This window comes from Mastomys coucha, unplaced genomic scaffold, assembly GCF_008632895.1.
Source record: "Mastomys coucha isolate ucsf_1 unplaced genomic scaffold, UCSF_Mcou_1 pScaffold22, whole genome shotgun sequence".
Lineage (NCBI taxonomy): Eukaryota > Metazoa > Chordata > Mammalia > Rodentia > Muridae > Mastomys > Mastomys coucha.
The window spans coordinates 10,888,919-10,895,279 of NW_022196905.1; positions in this window are offsets into that span (position 1 = coordinate 10,888,919).

The following is a 6,361-nucleotide window of genomic DNA, read 5'->3' on the forward strand; positions in this document are numbered from 1 at the left end:
AAAAAGAAAGAAAGAAAGAAAGAAAGGAAGAAAAGAAAAAGAAAAAAAAAGAAAAGAAAAGAAAAGAAAAGACAGCTACAGTGTACTTACATATAATAAGTAAACATATCTTTCCTGAGGCTATCCTGAACTATGTAGCTACCCAGCCAGACCACAACAAGACTCTGGTTCATAAGAAGAAAAGTATGGTAATAGTTTGTGTGCCTGCCTCAACAATACCATGAGGGTAGTAGCCATATTTTGTAGAGGCTAAAACAAAGCACTCAATGATGAAATGAGCCGAAGATCACAGAGCACAGCTATAACACAAAGGAACAAACACATCTCTGTACTCACTCAAGACGGCTGCACCGTTCAGAAACCAGCCCTGCCACAGCTCCGCTGGTCAGTAAACCACCACACCCTCTAGCTACACAAGCTACCATGGTCACCACACTATCTGTGTAGAAGGTGGGGCAGGAGGCATTACACAACACTGTCACACTGCCCAATCACCCCCATATCATACAGTAGAGTCAACAATGCTTCCAACAGCTTTGCTAAGTGCTGACAACCGGAGGGTGGACAGCCCAGGGTCCCAGCAAAAGGACTCACTATTGACTCACTTGTCCCCAGAAGGATGGGGATTCAGAAGGTCTCACTTGAACGTGAACAGACTGAGGGCTACTGGGAGAACACTGTTAAAAGGAGGCCTCTCTGACACAGGAAATATTGACACATTCACCTCAAATGAATGGTGATTTAAAGCTAAAGGACACAGCATGGAACATGACCATGATCCCAAATAACCAATAATATTCAAAATGCTTAATTAGTTCCATCTCACTCTATCAGGAAAAGGACTCCCATGAGGACTATCCATGAGGATACAGACAGGCCCATCAGAACAGGGACTGACAAGTGAGAGGTGTTGAACAGCAGCTCAGCTAGTTCCCAAGGTAGATTAGCAAGGGCCCAAGGGCCATAGGGTTGTCTAAGTGATCTTCTAAAGCTGTCATGGTGGGGACAGAGGCACTGGTTGAGCTTTCAGGATCCATGGAGTGCTCTCCATAGAAAAGAATACTGGACACTACGTTTTTAAAGCCTTTAAATTCAACCTACAGAGTTTATTTATTTATAGACCTAGTAATGTCTTGTGCTAAAATAAAACATACTTCCACTTTATTTTTGGTTTATTCTTTTTTTATAAAAATTTATTTATTTATTATATGTGAGTACACCGTAGCTGTTTTCAGACACCCCAGAAGAGGGAATCAGATCTCATTATAGATGGTTGTGAGCCACTCTGTGGTTGCTGGGATTTGAAATCAGGACCTTCGGAAGAGCAGTCAGTGCTCTTAACCACTGAGCCATCTCTCCAGCCCTGGTTTATTCTTTTTATATTGGTTATTTTATTTATTTACATTTCAAATGTTATTCCCCCTTCCTGGATTTCCCCTCCCCCAAGCCCCTATCCCATCCACCCTCCCCATCTCCGACCTCTATAAGGGTGCTCACCCACCCACCTACCTCACTGCCCTAGCATTCCCCTACACTGGGGCATGGAGCCTTCACAGGACCAAGGGCTTCCCCTCCCACTGATGCCAGTTAAGACAATCCTCTGCTACATATGCAGCTGAAGCCATGGGTCCCTCCATGTGTACTCTTTGATTGGTGGTTTAGTCCCTGGGAGCTCTGGGGGATCTGGTTGGTTGATATTGTTGTTCTTTCTATGGGGTTACAAACCCCTTCAGCTCCTTCAGTCCTCCCCCTAACTCCTCCATTGGGGTCTCCGTGCTCAGTCCAATGGTTGGCTGCAAGCATCCACATCTGTATTGATCAGGCTCTGGCAGAGCCTTTCAGGAGACAGCTATATCAGGCTCTTGTCAGCAAGCACTTCTTGGCATCAGTGGTTTATTCTTGATAAGCTTAGATATTTGGTAGATTGTGTTTCTAAAACATTGAACACATTTACAAGCTTGGTTAAATTCCTTTAGCAATTTCAAACCATAGAAACAATATAACATAACTGAAGTCTGAAGAACTTCAAACATCAAAAGCAGGCTTATATATCTAGTGAGTAAAATTTCATGAATCCAAGAAAGCTGATTTAGCAAACTATATAAGTAAATCTGGTTATTTCAGTAATTTAATGTGTTATTTAAAAAAAAAAAAACAACTAAGAACTGGAAAAATGGGTCAGTGGTTAAGAGCACTTGCTATGACACTCTGCAGAGCTGGGTTCAGATCTCAGTACCCACATCACAAAGGAGCATGGGCTTTCACAAACCTATATCCGCAGAGCTGTGGGGAGCAGACAGGAGAGCTGACAGGCTGCCAGCTGCCAGTTTAGCAAAATCCGTGAGAGATCCTGCCTCAGATGAACAAGGTGGACAGTAATAGAGTGCCTAATATATTTTCTCTGGCTTCTGCATGAAAACATAGACACACATGCCTGTGCATACACATGTATGTATGTATGTACCATGAAACAGAGTTCTATATGAGAACACAGATTAAAATGTTATACTTAGATAGTTTGTCGATGTTTTTTGGCTCATTCCTTCATCCTAGAGTTATGATTGTTTGTGTAACCAAGGGAGACCAGAATGATTATTTTTAAGCTTGTCATGTCAACTGAATTGATGAACTCTAGATATTAACATGCATGGGCACTCTGTCCTTGAAGTTCCTATTGTCACTAGACTTCCTGGTCATTTCTGACAGTCCCATAGCTTTAAGCTTCATGTGCTGGTGATTCACTGTCATATGTCTCTATATCCAGTAGGTGTTAGTATTGTTTACCCATATTTCTGGTCCTTCTTTCCCAAATACCTAACAGGATAACCCTTTCTCCCCATCTTGAAATGCACCTTGACCATGTGACCCACTTTGACTAAGAAATGTGTTTTATTACCAGTGTGAGACTCCACCTCTTTTCTTCTTGCTGTAGCAAAGTTCAGGTAATCAAGCCTATGAGTCCACATCCCAGAAGGGAATCACCACAGAGCAGGACCTGCTATAAGAAATAGTTAATCCAGTAAGATGTAGGTATAGAGTGTAGTTTTGTCTACACTGCTTTGTGTTCCTGGCTGGTCACATGCACATACCCACCTAGGAGCTATCTCAGATCCTCGGATAAAAGACATACCACATTAACTCATTTCTAAACTGGCTTATTGACTCTGTGGTTGGGTCTTCTAAGCCTTCCCTGGCTAGCCTTCCCTGGCTAGCCTGCCCTTACCTTCATTCCTTGTCTAACACCTCTAACTCTGTTCTGCCCTCACCTTAGTTGCTCAGTTGCCTTTACTCCTAGCTCAACACCTCCAAATATGCCCTCAACTTAGTTGCCCAGTTACCTTCTGTGAAGTGCATGGGCTGCTTTCCCTTTCTGCCTACATTTTGGAAGATCTCCCCTGCAGCTCCAAGTCTGTTCCACACCCCCCAACCCTAGTATCTCTGTTCTCTTCCTCTCCTAGCCTTCAGAACCTAGAAGTCCTGCCTCTTTCTTTCTGCCCAGCCATTGGCCACTGACATCTTTATTGATAGATCAAAAACCAATTGGGGGTGAGGACCTTCAGCATCAGTCAACACAGATTCCTGATCAAAGCATTGGAACCACCCCCCCTACACCCAGTGAAGACCTTCTTCCTCCCTCTAGAAAGACTACAAATGCTGGCTCACCCGTTTCTAGCAAGAGGACTAGGTATGCCTCAGGCCGGCCAATCTGGGCCTCCCTCAACCCGCGGGAGAAACGGGGTCCTAGTCAGGTCGACAAGGCATAGGCGAAGAAATGATGGCAGAGACGACACATGAAAGTACAGGATCTGAATGTATTTCTTAAAAATGCCATCAGACTTTTACAATCATTGGAAAAGAGAGATGATAAATCTAGCAGCTCAGCAGTTAAGGTACATCTGAGGCCATCTAAAACACACTGGGTTTAAAGCAGTAGCTATCTCCTCTGAGCTGGTGCTGCATTCCCCAGGCCCAAGTGCTCTGGGTCCAGGGAACTGCAGATTGCATGAATCTGAGTCCTAGCCCATCTAAGTTCTAGTTCTAGTCCTTCTGCGAGTCCATAGTACTAGTCCTGCATGCGAGTCCTTATACAAAGTGACAAGCAGGCTTAAGTAGCAGACAGCAAGCAGGGCAGATGACAAGAGTCATGTAGGCAGGTGACAGTCACATCAAGGTCAGTGATCTTACTGACCAAGATCATGTATCCAGTTGTGAAGCAGGCAGAAGAGCAATGGTGTCCTCCCCACTGGGGCTAATTTGGTATTTCTATTCTAATTCTCTGGTTTTGCTGGAGGCAATGACTAGAGTTCTGACCTAACACTTCTAGCTAATGTCCTTGAGTGGAAGCCCTTCATTACTCTCTAGTATGCAAAACATTTCTAACTATTGTGAACTATCTATTACCCTAAGGAATGTGCTAGACCTCTGTTGCTAGCTCTGACGAGGCAGATTCCTTGAGAGAAATTCCAAGTTATGGACAGCTTGGTAGTAAACTTGGATAGGTTGGTAACATTGTGTTGGCCAGGAAACAATGCCCGATCTTAGCCATTTACGAATCATTTCTTGGGGTACCTTTATGCCTAAATATGAGGGCGTGTTGACGATTGGAAAGACTGATCTGGAACACGTCTGAGTTAGGAGATACCAGCGACTGTCTGAGTATCCAGGAGGCACAGAACTCCTTTTGGATCCTTACTGCCTCTTATCCTTAATCAGGATTTTATCCCTGATATTTTGGATGTGACTGGAGTAGATGAGTGTGCGTGGCATAGGTAGACAGTTTAGATCTAATAAATTCATACCTCAATTTCTCTTTTCCTTTCCCACCCTCCCACAATCCCCATACCACCTAGCCTCCCTGCATCAGCTAACTGCTGTGTCCATCCCTCAAAGGGTCATGCTCCCAATCCTTATCCTTACCCTTATCACTAGACTTTTGCTCACATCTATATCCAACCTTTTAGCAAGTCCTGGTGGCTCTATCTCACAAGTACAGTCAGAAGTGAATTGAGTGTCACCATGTTCTATGTTCCACCCTGACCCCAGGCGCTCTTTGATCACAGTGGCTGCCTGACAGGTCTCCCTGTTTCTACTCTCATGTCTCCTGTAGTATAGGTCTTCAAGATCACCAAGAGGATCCCAAACTCCTAAGCAGCTCCCTATTTCATAGTAAAAATCAGAGATCTTACAAGATTTCTGAAGTCTTCTCCACAGGTTTCTACCCACAGACATTTCCAAAATGCCCCTTAGAAGGCAGAACTCCCCATAAGAAAAGTGGTCACTGTACTGTAAGTAGACATGTTCCCATACATTGAACAGCAGTGTTTTCTGAGATTAAAGCCTTCCCCCTTAAAGGGAAGTTTAAGGCACAGAATGTTAAGGAGGAAGTGAAGCATTCCATTCTTCCAGAAAACTCACTAAGCTCAAGAGGTAAATAACTCTGTGACTTCAGAAAGTCCCTGAAACTGACCAAATTCACTAGGCTCCTCCCTCCTAACCATATATAAACAGTAAGGACTGTAGAGAGACATTCTCAGGCAAGCTGAGCTGTGTAGAAGAGGCTCCGACCAAGTGAGCCACCAGGAAAGAACACTTTCCAACCTGTTGAGCTGCTTGCAGGCTGTTCAGTAAGCTTCAGGCTTCCAGCTTTTGTGAGTTTTCATCCACACCAGGTTGGGATAGGCTTTGGTGATGCAGCTGTCTTTGAGTCATTTCTGCTCCTATGAGTAACCCCCCATCCATATTCCTATAAGTAACCCCAATAAAACATGTTGGGTGTTGATGGTATCCATTCTTTGGTCTGTCATCAGCTCACTCTCTGGGGTGAGTAGACATTTGTTTATGTTCTCCCAGGAATAGTGTCACATGATACCATGTCAGTGAAACCTTACCTCAGAAATGCTATCAAAGTACAGCAAACCTCGAGAAAGCCAGTTAAGTTGACTAAGTTATGTCTCTGAGATCCATTGCCATGGGTGTGCTACAATCATGCTTCCCACAAGCTGCTCTTAACCAATAGCTAAGCAAGAAGGTGCTAAGGCTCACCTGTTCCTTAGCGTCCTGGGCCCTTGACACTGGTTTGAGGCTTCCCAACAGCTGTCTCTCCCTCACTGCTTCACAGTGTTCCTTCGTTTTTTCTTCCTGCTTCCCTTCACTTGGGGCAGACCTGTCCTGCCTTTTGACGGCTGTGCTTGCCTACAGCACCTTCCTCCTTTTCTATCATAGAGGTATTTGCCCCAGTAAACTTTTATACACGTTCTGTGGCAGGGACCTTGTTGTGTAGCCAAAATCCCTGATGGAAACAAGTGAAGAAAGAAGAGAGTTACTCTTTTTTCTTTCTTTCTTTCTTTTTTTTTTTTTTTTT